Source organism: Ranitomeya variabilis, chromosome 5 (assembly GCF_051348905.1).
Source record: "Ranitomeya variabilis isolate aRanVar5 chromosome 5, aRanVar5.hap1, whole genome shotgun sequence".
NCBI classification, from domain to species: domain Eukaryota; kingdom Metazoa; phylum Chordata; class Amphibia; order Anura; family Dendrobatidae; genus Ranitomeya; species Ranitomeya variabilis.
In genome coordinates, this window is record NC_135236.1 from 28,607,710 (window position 1) to 28,620,845 (window position 13,136).

A 13,136-nucleotide genomic window follows, 5' to 3' on the forward strand; every position below is an offset into this window, starting at 1 on the left:
CCACTCCTCAAAAGCCCACTTCATGGCCAAAAGCTCCCGATTCCCAACATCATAATTCCGCTCTGCGGGCGAAAATTTGCGAGAAAAGAAGGCACAAGGCCTAATGACGGAGCAGTCGGAACCTTTCTGCGACAACACTGCCCCAGCTCCGATCTCCGAAGCGTCAACCTCAACCTGAAAAGGCAGATTCACATCAGGCTGACGCAACACAGGGGCAGAGGCAAAACGGCGCTTAAGCTCCTGAAAGGCCTCTACAGCATGAGGGGACCAATTAGCAACATCAGCGCCTTGTCTGGTCAAATCAGTCAGTGGTTTAACGACATCCGAAAAACCAGCAATAAATCGGCGGTAAAAGTTGGCAAAGCCCAAAAATCTCTGAAGACCCTTAAGAGAGGAGGGCTGAGTCCAGTCACAAATAGCTTGCACCTTGACGGGATCCATCTCAATGGAAGAGGGAGAAAAAATATACCCCAAAAAGGAAATTTTCTGGACCCCAAAAACGCACTTAGACCCCTTCACACATAAAGAATTAGACCGCAGAACCTGAAAAACTCTCCTGACCTGCTGGACATGAGAGTCCCAGTCATCAGAAAAAATCAGAATATCATCCAGATATATTATCATAAATTTATCCAGAAAATCGCGGAAAATATCATGCATAAAAGACTGGAAAACTGAAGGGGCATTAGAAAGACCAAAAGGCATGACCAAATACTCAAAGTGGCCCTCGGGCGTATTAAATGCGGTCTTCCACTCATCCCCCTGCCTGATCCGCACCAAATTATACGCCCCACGAAGATCAATTTTAGAGAACCACTTAGCACCCTCTATACGAGCAAACAAATCAGTAAGCAATGGCAATGGGTATTGATACTTAACAGTGATCTTATTCAGAAGCCGATAATCAATACATGGTCTCAAAGAGCCGTCTTTTTTTGAGACAAAGAAAAACCCAGCTCCCAAGGGAGAAGAAGATGGACGAATATGTCCCTTTTCCAAAGACTCCTTTATATATTCCCGCATAGCAGCATGTTCCGGCACAGACAAATTAAACAAACGACCCTTTGGATATTTACAACCCGGTATCAAATCTATGGCACAATCGCACTCACGGTGCGGAGGTAACGACCCAAGCTTGGGTTCGTCAAAGACGTCTTGATAATCAGAGAGGAACTCAGGGACTTCAGAGGGAATGGACGACGAAATAGAAACCAAAGGTACGTCCCCATGAATACCCTTACATCCCCAGCTCAACACAGACATTGCTCTCCAGTCCAAGACTGGGTTGTGAGACTGCAACCATGGCAATCCCAGTACCAAATCGTCATGTAAATTATACAGCACCAGGAAACGAATAATCTCCTGGTGATCCGGATCGATACGCATGGTTACTTGTGTCCAGTATTGTGGTTTATTATTAGCCAATGGGGTGGAGTCAATCCCCTTCAGAGGAATAAGAGTCTCCAAAGGCTCTAAATCAAAACCACAACGATTGGCAAAGGACCAATCCATAAGACTCAGAGCGGCGCCAGAGTCAACATAGGCGTCCGTGGCAATGGATGACAAAGAACAAATCAGGGTTACAGACAAAATAAACTTAGACTGAATGGTGCCAATGGAAACAGACTTATCAAGCTTCTTTGTACGCCTAGAGCATGCTGATATAACATGAGTAGAATCCCCACAATAGAAACACAATCCATTCTTCCGTCTAAAATTCTGTCGCTCGCTCCTGGACAGAATTCTATCACACTGCATACTTTCTGGCGTCTTTTCCATAGACACCGCCAGATGGTGCACCGGTTTGCGCTCCCGCAGACGCCTATCAATCTGAATAGCCATTGTCATGGACTCATTCAGACCTGCAGGCAAAGGGAACCCCACCATAACATCCTTAACGGCATCAGAGAGACCTTCTCTGAAAGTTGCCGCCAAGGCGCACTCATTCCACTGAGTAAGCACAGACCATTTACGGAATTTTTGGCAGAAAACTTCAGCTTCGTCTTGCCCCTGAGATAGTGCCATCAAAGTTTTTTCTGCCTGAAGTTCCAAATGAGGTTCCTCATAAAGCAAGCCCAAGGCCAGAAAAAACGCATCCACATCGCGTAACGCAGGATCCCCTGCTGGCAATGAGAAGGCCCAATCTTGAGGGTCACCCCTGAGCAAGGAAATCACAATCCTAACCTGCTGAGCAGGGTCTCCAGCTGAACGAGACTTCAGGGACAAATAAAGCTTACAATTATTTCGGAAATTCTGGAAGCTAGCTCTATTCCCTGTGAAGAACTCCGGCAAAGGAATTCTCGGCTCAGATACCGGAGCATGTACCACAAAATCTTGTAAATTTTGTACTTTCGTGATGAGATTATTCAAACCCGCAGTTACACTCTGGAGATCCATTATTGTCAGGTGCACACAGAGCATACAGAGATTAGGAGGAGAGAGAGAAAAAAGACTGCAGCAAGGCAGACTGGAGGAAAAAAAAAAAAAAAAATTCCAGCAGACTTCTTATAACTCTCCTTTCTCAACCTGGGTCTTTAACACTTTATTGGGCCGGTCAAACTGTCATGATCTCTGCAAGCAGAGATCATAGCAAGCCTATAGAGGGACAAGCTCTCGGAAGATGGAACTATACTGACCATGAACTAAGCCTGCCGCGCAACTAGAAATAGCCAGGTAGCATTTCCTATTTATCGCTAGATGCCCAGCTCTGGCCTAAGACCTAAATAGCTAGCAGAGGGAAATATAAGACCTGGCTCACCTCTAGAGAAATATTCCAAAGAAGACAGTAGCCCCCCACATATAATGACGGTGAGTTCAGATGAAACAACAAACGCAGCAGGAAAATAGTCTTAGCAAATTTGAGGTCCGCTTACTAGATAGCAGAAGACAGATAGTATACTTTCATGGTCAGCAGAAAAACACTAACAAAACACCATCCAGAGATTACCTTAAACTCTGGCATTAACTCATAACGCCAGAGTAGCAATCCCTGATCAACGAGAGCTTTCCAGACACAGTAACAAAACTTCAGCTGTGAACTGGAACAAATAGGCAAAACAAAACATGGACAAAAGTCCAACTTATCTAGAAGTTGTCTAGAAGCAGGAACAAGCACTGAGAGGCATCAGATAACATTGTTGACCGGCAAGAAACCACCAGAGAAATGAGCTTAAATAGCGACACCCACTACTGATGGAACCAGGTGAAACAGGAAAGAGGATGACAAGTCCAATTCCACAAGCGGCCACCGGGGGAGCCCAGAATCCAAATTCACAACATGAATGTGTACGAGGTGTATGGAGCGGAGCGCGTGTGTACGGAGCGGAGCTGTGTGTGCAAAGTGTACGGAGCGCAGCCGCGTGTGTGGGAGTAGCTATGTGTGGCCATTATATGGTACGAAGTATCATGTGCGGCCAATATACAGTATGGAGCATCATGTGCGGTCATCATACAGTATGGAGCATCATGTGTGGTCATTTTACACTATGCAGCATCATGTGCGGTCATTATACAGTATGGAGCATCATGTGCGATCATTGTACAGTATGCAGCATCATGTGCGGTCATTATACAGTAAGCAGCATCATGTGCGGTCATTATACAGTATGGAGCATCATGTGCGGTCATTATACAGTATGGAGCATCATGTGCGGACATTATACAGTATGCAGCATTATGTGCGGTCATTATACAGTATGCAGCATCATGTGCGGTCATTATACAGTATGGAGCGTCATGTGTGGCCATTATACAGTATGGAGCATCATGTGTGGCCATTATACAGTATGGAGCACTGTGTGGCCATATTTTTTAGTTTATAATTATTGTATGTGAAACAGTGTGATCAGCAGTGCTAAATGGGTGTGGTTGGGACGTGCATTTGGGTGTGACTAATTATGAATGGGTGTGGTCAGAGGCGTGGCCTAAAACTTGCCGCGACGCGCGTTGCGCGCCGCAAACTTTGTCCCTCTTTCCCATCTTCAAAAGTTGGGAGGTATGATATTACTAGCTCAGCAGTGAAAACTCGGTCATTGTCGGGCTGGGGAGCGGTCATGGGAGCAGGGTCGGTCGGGGGAACAGGGACGCTTTCCATACCTGCGTGTCATGGTTCCCAATGGCAGGGAAACATCAGAACACAAAAATAACGGACGAGCTCTGGGAGATGGAATCTTGAGCTGACCGTGAGCTAAATCTACCACACAACTAATAATAGCCAGGGAGCATACCTACGACTTCCTAGATGCCACGCGCCAGCCGGAGGACTAGCTACGCCTGGTAGAGGAAGGAACAGACCTGGCTTACCTCTAGGGAAATACCCCAAAAGATGATAGCAGCCCCCCACATGTAATAACGGTGAGTTAAGAGGAAAAGACATACACAGTATGAAAGTAGATTTAGCAAAGAGAGGTCCACTTACTAGATAGCAGAAGGATACAAAAGAGGACTTCACGGTCAACTTAAAACCCTTTCAAAAACCATCCTGAAATTACTTTAAGACTCCTGTGTCAACTCATGACACAGGAGTGGCAATTTCAGCCCGCAAGAGCTTCCAGCTACAGAGAATAACAAAAACTGCAAACTGGACAAAAGATACAAAACAAAAGGACAAGTCCACTTAGCTGATCAGCAGACTAGTAGCAGGAACATGCAACCAAAGGCTCTGGTTACAATGATGACCGGCAAGGAAATGACTGGAGAGCAAGGCTAAATAGGAAACTCCCAAACACTGATGGAAGCAGGTGAACAGAAACAGCAAAGTGCAAACAAGTCACCAGTACCACCAGCAACCACCAGGGGAGCCCAAAAAGCAGATACACAACAGTACCCTCCCCTTAAGGAGGGGGCACCGAACCCTCACAAGAACCACCAGGGCGATCTGGATGAGCCCTATGAAAGGCACGAACCAAATCCGAGGCATGAACATCAGAGGCAGTTACCCAAGAATTATCTTCCTGACCATAGCCCTTCCATTTAACCAGATATTGAAGTCTCCGTCTGGAAATACGGGAGTCCAAGATCTTCTCTACCACGTACTCCAATTCACCCTCCACCAGCACAGGAGCAGGAGGTTCAGTAGAAGGAACCACCGGTACCTCATATCTCCGCAACAACGACCGATGGAACACATTATGGATAGCGAAAGATGCCGGGAGGTCCAAACGAAAGGAAACAGGGTTAAGAATCTCCAAAATCCTATAAGGACCGATGAACCGAGGCTTAAATTTAGGAGAAGAAACCCTCATAGGGACAAAACGGGAAGACAACCACACCAAGTCCCCAACACGAAGGTGAGGACCAACACGACGACGGCGGTTAGCAAACTGCTGAGTCCTCTCCTGGGACAATTCCAAATTATCCACCACTTGTCCCCAAATCCGATGCAACCGGTCCACTACCGCATCCACTCCAGGACAATCCGAAGATTCAACCTGACCAGATGAAAAACGCGGATGAAACCCTGAATTGCAAAAGAAAGGAGAAACCAAAGTGGCAGAACTAGCCCGATTATTAAGCGCAAACTCTGCCAACGGCAGAAAGGCAACCCAATCATCCTGATCCGCAGGCACAAAACACCTCAAATAAGTCTCCAAAGTTTGATTAGTTCGCTCCGTCTGGCCATTGGTCTGAGGATGGAATGCAGACGAAAAAGACAAATCAATGCCCAACCTGGCACAGACTGCCCGCCAAAATCTAGACACGAACTGGGTACCCCTGTCAGAAACGATGTTTTCCGGAATACCATGCAAGCGAACCACATTTTGAAAAAACAGAGGGACCAACTCAGATGAGGAAGGCAACTTAGGCAATGGCACCAAATGAACCATTTTAGAAAAACGGTCACACACCACCCAGATGACAGACATCTTCTGAGAAACAGGGAGATCCGAGATAAAGTCCATAGAGATGTGCGTCCAAGGCCTCTTCGGAATAGGCAAGGGCAACAATAACCCACTAGCCCTAGAACAACAAGGCTTGGCCCGAGCACACACATCGCAAGACTGCACAAAAACACGCACATCTCGAGACAGAGAAGGCCACCAGAAGGATCTAGCCACCAAATCTCTGGTGCCAAAAATTCCCGGATGACCTGCCAGAGTAGAAGAATGGACTTCCGAGATGACTCTACTGGTCCAATCGTCAGGAACAAACAGTCTACCAGACGGACAACGATCAGGTCTATCCGCCTGAAATTCTTGCAAAGCACGTCGCAGATCTGGGGAGACAGCAGACAAAACTACCCCATCCTTAAGGACACCAGCAGGTTCAGAATTCCCAGGAGAGTCAGGCTCAAAACTCCTAGAAAGAGCATCTGCCTTCACATTCCTAGAACCCGGTAAGTACGAGACCACAAAATTAAACCGAGAAAAGAACAACGACCAACGTGCCTGTCTAGGATTCAGGCGCCTGGCAGACTCTAAATAAATCAGATTCTTGTGATCAGTCAAAACTACCACCTGATGTCTGGCACCCTCAAGCCAATGATGCCACTCTTCAAATGCCCACTTCATGGCCAAAAGCTCCCGATTACCAACATCATAGTTTCGCTCGGCGGCCGAAAATTTTCGAGAAAAGAATGCGCAAGGTCTCAGCACCGAGCAGTCGGAACTTTTCTGCGACAAGACCGCCCCCGCTCCGATCTCGGAAGCATCGACCTCAACCTGAAAGGGAAGAGAAACATCAGGCTGGCGCAACACAGGGGCAGACAAAAAGTGGCGCTTAAGCTCCCTAAAGGCCTCCACAGCAGCAGGGGACCAATTGACAACATCAGCACCCTTCTTAGTCAAATCCGTCAGAGGTTTAGCAACGCCAGAAAAACCAGCTATAAATCGACGATAAAAATTAGCAAAGCCCAAGAATTTCTGAAGACTCTTCAGAGAAGTAGGCTGTGTCCAGTCATAAATAGCCCGAACCTTGACAGGGTCCATCTCAATAGAAGAAGGGGAAAAAATTTACCCCAAAAAGGAAATTTTTTGAACCCCAAAAACACACTTTGAACCCTTTACACACAAAGAATTCTCCCGCAAAACCTGAAAAACCCTCCTGACCTGCTGAACATGAGACTCCCAGTCATCAGAAAAAATCAAAATATCATCCAAATACACAATCATAAATTTATCCAAATATTCACGGAAAATATCATGCATTAAGGACTGAAAGACCGAAGGTGCATTAGAAAGGCCGAAAGGCATTACTAAATACTCAAAATGGCCCTCAGGCGTATTAAATGCGGTTTTCCACTCATCCCCCTGCTTAATTCGCACCAAATTATACGCCCCACGAAGATCAATCTTAGAGAACCACTTAGCCCCCCTTATGCGAGCAAACAAATCAGTCAGCAAAGGCAACGGATACTGATATTTGACTGTAATTTTATTCAGGAGTCGATAATCAATACAAGGCCTCAGAGAGCCATCCTTTTTAGAGACAAAGAAAAAACCGGCTCCTAAAGGTGATGACGAAGGACGAATATGTCCCTTTTCCAGGGACTCCTTAATATATTCTCGCATAGCAGCATGTTCAGGTACAGATAGGTTAAACAAACGACCCTTTGGAAATTTACTGCCAGGAATCAGATCTATGGCGCAATCACAATCTCTGTGGGGAGGGAGTGAACCAATTTTAGGCTCTTCAAAAATATCACGATAATCGGACAAAAATGCCGGAATCTCAGAGGGAATAGATGACGAAATGGACACCAAAGGTATGTCCCCATGAACCCCCCGACATCCCCAGCGTAACACAGACATAGCTTTCCAGTCAAGGACTGGGTTATGTGATTGTAACCATGGTAATCCAAGCACCAAAACATCATGTAAATTGTACAACACAAGGAAGCGAATCACCTCCTGATGGTCTGGAGTCATACGCATAGTCACTTGCGTCCAGAACTGTGGTTTATTACAAGCCAAAGGTGTAGAATCAATACCCTTCAGAGGTATAGGGACTTCCAGAGGCTCTAAATCAAACCCACAGCGCCTGGCAAAGGACCAGTCCATAAGACTCAGAGCGGCGCCAGAGTCCACATAGGCATCCACGGTAATAACTGATAATGAACAAATCAAGGTTACAGACAAAATAAATTTGGACTGCAAAGTGCCAATTGAAATAGACTTGTCAACCTTCCTAGTACGCTTGGAGCATGCTGATATAACATGAGCAGAATCACCACAATAAAAGCATAACCCATTTTTACGCCTATAATTCTGCCGCTCGCTTCTGGACATAATTCTGTCACATTGCATTTTCTCTGGCGTCTCATCAGAAGATACCGCCAAATGGTGCACGGATTTGCGCTCCCGCAAACGCCGATCAATCTGAATAGCCATTGTCATGGACTCATTCAGACCTGTAGGCGCAGGGAACCCGACCATAACATCTTTAACGGCATCAGAAAGGCCCTCTCTGAAATTTGCCGCTAGGGCGCACTCATTCCACTGAGTAAGTACAGACCATTTACGAAATTTTTGGCAGTATATCTCAGCTTCATCTTGCCCTTGAGAAAGGGCTATCAAAGCTTTTTCAGCTTGAATCTCCAAATTAGGTTCCTCATAAAGCAACCCTAAAGCCAGAAAAAACGCATCCACATTGAGCAACGCAGGATCCCCTGGTGCCAATGAAAATGCCCAATTTTGAGGGTCACCTCGCAGCAAAGAGATTACAATCTTAACCTGCTGGACAGGATCTCCTGAGGAGTGAGGTCTGAGAGAAAGGAATAATTTACAATTATATTTGAAATTCAGAAACCGAGATCTATCTCCGGAAAACACCTCTGGTGTAGGGATTTTAGGTTCAGAAATAGGAGCATGAATAACAAAATCTTGTAAATTTTGCACCTTCGTAGCAAGATTATTTAAACCTGCAGCCAAACTCTGAGGATCCATCTTTAAACAGGTGAGCTCAGAGCCATTCAAGGATTATAAGGAGAGAAAGGCAAAGGCTGTAATTAGAGCTGAAATACAACTGATCCAACTATGGAGCAAGCATAGGGGGAAAAAAAAAATAAAAAAATTTACAGACTTCTTTTTTCTCTCCTTTCTTCTGCCAATAAGTTTAACACGGGCCAGTCATACTGTCATGGTTCCCAATGGCAGGGAAACATCAGAACACAAAAATAACGGACGAGCTCTGGGAGATGGAATCTTGAGCTGACCGTGAGCTAAATCTACCACACAACTAATAATAGCCAGGGAGCATACCTACGACTTCCTAGATGCCACGCGCCAGCCGGAGGACTAGCTACGCCTGGTAGAGGAAGGAACAGACCTGGCTTACCTCTAGGGAAATACCCCAAAAGATGATAGCAGCCCCCCACATGTAATAACGGTGAGTTAAGAGGAAAAGACATACACAGTATGAAAGTAGATTTAGCAAAGAGAGGTCCACTTACTAGATAGCAGAAGGATACAAAAGAGGACTTCACGGTCAACTTAAAACCCTTTCAAAAACCATCCTGAAATTACTTTAAGACTCCTGTGTCAACTCATGACACAGGAGTGGCAATTTCAGCCCGCAAGAGCTTCCAGCTACAGAGAATAACAAAAACTGCAAACTGGACAAAAGATACAAAACAAAAGGACAAGTCCACTTAGCTGATCAGCAGACTAGTAGCAGGAACATGCAACCGAAGGCTCTGGTTACAATGATGACCGGCAAGGAAATGACTGGAGAGCAAGGCTAAATAGGAAACTCCCAAACACTGATGGAAGCAGGTGAACAGAAACAGCAAAGTGCAAACAAGTCACCAGTACCACCAGCAACCACCAGGGGAGCCCAAAAAGCAGATACACAACACCTGCGCCTGATTTGATTTCACCGATGCCGATCCGTTCCGTTGACGAGGACACTGGAATCAGCTGCAGCCCGGACCGCGGTTCCTCCAGGGCGGCCTCCTGGCACGGCTCTGCTCCCCTTTGCTTCGCATCGGCTGGCTCCTTGGTCAGGATAGGTGGACTTGGCCCCTCCACCGGCGACTCCAAGGAGTTCGGGTCCTTCAGCTGCTGTGGGTTCGGGCCCGCCTCCAGCTGGTGGAGATAATCCTGGATCGCTACGTCGTCGCTCAGGTGCTCGCTGGTCACCTTCGCTGTCTCGAGATCGGCAGCCGTGCATGCACCTGACTCCGCCATTTCTTCGAGGCCGAGCCCCCTCTGGTCTCGGTTCTTGCCGTTGCAAGCCAGGGGGTGTTTCCTCTCTGTTCCTGGGCAGGTCGTCATCTCGCAGCAAAAGTCGGGGCGGTCGCCACTTTTGGCGCCGCTTGGATAGTCTCCTCCCATGGCACGCCCTTCTTCTTCGGCGCAGCAATGGCGGCGGTTTTGGTGGGAATTTTTGGCGGCAAGTGGCAACACACAGTCTTTGCAATAAGTCACAGTCCAAGCACAATAAATCACAGTTCCAAGGCACACATGACCTGATTATTCAGGCTTAAGTAATTCCTGTTCATGACGCCAAGTTTGGAACGCCCCCAGACGCAGGGCCATGGGGTACTCGGTACCGGGCCTCTCTGTCTCAGTTCTGGGGTTGTCACGGGGGCTAGACCCTGTCCGTGACCCTGCTAAGGGGCGTCCAATGAAAGTTGTAAGTGGTGGTGCGTGGTGCAAGTCGCGATGAATAGCGAGGACACAGGGTTGCAGTCTCTTTACCTCTTTACTGAAGGCTTCAGGGTCCTCAGTCCGGAGTACGGTTAACAGGGCTGCAAGAGACCGGCCGGTCCGATGGCACCTCCAGAGTTCCCTTTGCAGGTGGAAATCTGTGCCTACCTTCTAGCGCCTGTGTGTTGTAGTACCTCCCTGCTGAGCACCACGGGATAGTCCTCACAACTGTTGTGTCTGTTTCTGATGTTCCTTTCTCTGATGTTCTTCCCACAACTTATGTCTGTTCTGATGTTCTTCTCCGTCCCTCAGATGATATGGATAGGATGCACCCGTATGACGGGTAGGCCTGGAGTTCTTCCGGGACCCTAGTGTCGCCCCTCTCCCGCAGTTGCCCCCTATGTCTTCTTAGGTGATTTTGGTGAGACAGCCAACCTAAAATCAACTGTCCTGCCTCTGTTTGAAGTATTACTTGGAGTCTAATACTTCCTTGGCGTTCTGGCCACTGGCTACGCGCCTCAATAGGATGTTGCCTCGATCTTACAGCACGACTCCTACTGGTGTTATCTCCTTTTTGCTGTGATCTCGTTTCTCACTCTCCACAATAAACCTCGCTTCTTGTCCTTTCTTGGGGTACCGCCGCGATGTAGTGCAGGCGCAGTTCCTTAATGTTCTTTTCCGTTCGCTAGGTCTCTGTCAGGATCCCACCCCTGACAGGGACCCCCCTGAATCTTTCCCCGCAACACCCTCTGCCACAGGATGTTGCCTGGTTCCAACCCAGTCAGCTTCTCTCTAACTTCCTATCCAACCCCCAGTTTTACCAGACTGTGATGAGTGGCCTAATACATAGTGCCCTTAGCTCCCCCTGGAGGCCAGACTATGAAGTGTATTGGTGTCTGTGATACCTGGTCAGGCGAACTCCTTCAGTGCCATCAGACGTACCATCACTCCCCTTAGCGGCGGAGCGACAGTACTGCAACGACCAGGACTCTGGGGAGCTGCAAATTCATCTAGAAGGAATGAGAGCCATGCTCAGAAAAATGTGCGGGCTATGCTGAACATGAGAGACGCAAATACAAGGGAGCAAAAACTGCCGAGTATAAGTCTTTCTTAGTGCATATGTTTGACACACTTTTTGCTTTTCCAATGATTCTCTTCTGGATTTTCACAAATTTCTCAGTTACGTCCCATTCTAACATATTAAATTTACAATCTGCCTGGTGGGTAGCTTCAACTTCACTGCATGCCACCTCTTGTAGTCGGGTTCTCTCGCAAAACCTCTGAATAGTCAATCCAATCTTGCCTCAAAGTCAATATTAAACCTGTGTATAAATCATTGTTTCCCAATTAAGATGGTATACCTGAGAAATTAACTAAGGGTCCAACTTTCAGGATATGAGATCACCATATTGGACACCATGGGGTTGTCCACTAGTCAGACACCCCTTCTCGTTATTCATGTTCCCGCCCAGTAAGAGGATAACAGCTGTACTCACCTCCTGTCGCACTGGCTCTTCAACAGCCCTCATGAGATAATCATCAGTGGCTTCAGTCTTCCCAAGTTCAGACATTTCACATACAATCAGAAGAAGTAGAAACCAGTAGTTCTCAGTTCCTCCGGATGTCTGTGATTTGTCTGAAGGTGGGATTGTGAGACATCTTAGGAGAGCCTGCGCGGACAGCAATGAAATGGTGCCGACACCGGAGGTAAGTATGAGTTTTATTTTTTTACTGGGGGCAAACATTGGCACTGAGAAAAGGTTGATTGAGTAGTGTGCAACCCCTTTAATTAAAAAGAAAAAACAGAAAAAAGTTAGGAACAAGTGATCTTCTCCACAATCACCTTCATGTGAGTTTCCTGCACTTGACCACATGGTTTTCTCATCCTTAACGTGAGTTGGTCCAGCCTTGTCTGAAAGTCGCTGATTTTTGGGGGGTCTGTGATGGTGGGTCAACTCTTCAACTGTAAAGAAAGGGGTCATCATTTTGACTTTAATTGCAGTTACACATCATGCCGTCAATATTTAAGAAATAATAGTAAAGTATATCCACCATTGTCCTGTGTGATGCAGTGACCCCTGTAGCAGGTAGGGGGCGCTGCATGGTCTCCCCAGTATGCACACGGAGGCGTATTGAGGCCGTGAGAGTGCATGGCAGTTGTATGCATGGATGTGATAGTGAGATAGTGTCCGGCATTGTGGTTAATGGGAGGTATGTGTCGCAGAGGAGGAGGTCTTCTGCGCTGTAAGTCTCCCTTGATATGGGGAGATGCTCCCTACAGTGCAACTCGGAGTATTTGGTCTTTGGTGCACATGAGCACTAAGATGTTGTTTAGTGAATCTGGGTCCGGGTTGCGGGTAGCTATGAGAGATGGGAGGGTCTGGCTACACACATACACACATAGTTTCCACTCTATGAAATGACTCTATTGGAACTAGCCAGTGTATTAAGGTGGCTTTTTTGCATCTAGCTTTTGCTGATTTCACCATTGTGTGAGATTTACATATTGGCATTACTGTCATTTGAGTGGTTCCCCATAATTGAGTCTTG

At 46.9% G+C, this 13,136-nt stretch overlaps 1 long non-coding RNA gene across 1 annotated transcript in view; it reads right to left on the bottom strand.

The window, feature by feature from the left end:
• The window catches only part of LOC143773254 (uncharacterized), an 82,996-nt gene extending 70,499 nt beyond the window's left edge, over nt 1–12,497 (bottom strand). The window contains exon 1 of the long non-coding RNA XR_013215117.1: nt 12,430–12,497. This is a non-coding gene — a long non-coding RNA (uncharacterized LOC143773254). The remainder of the gene's footprint in view (nt 1–12,429) is intronic.
• Nucleotides 12,498–13,136: the final 639 nt, after the last annotated feature.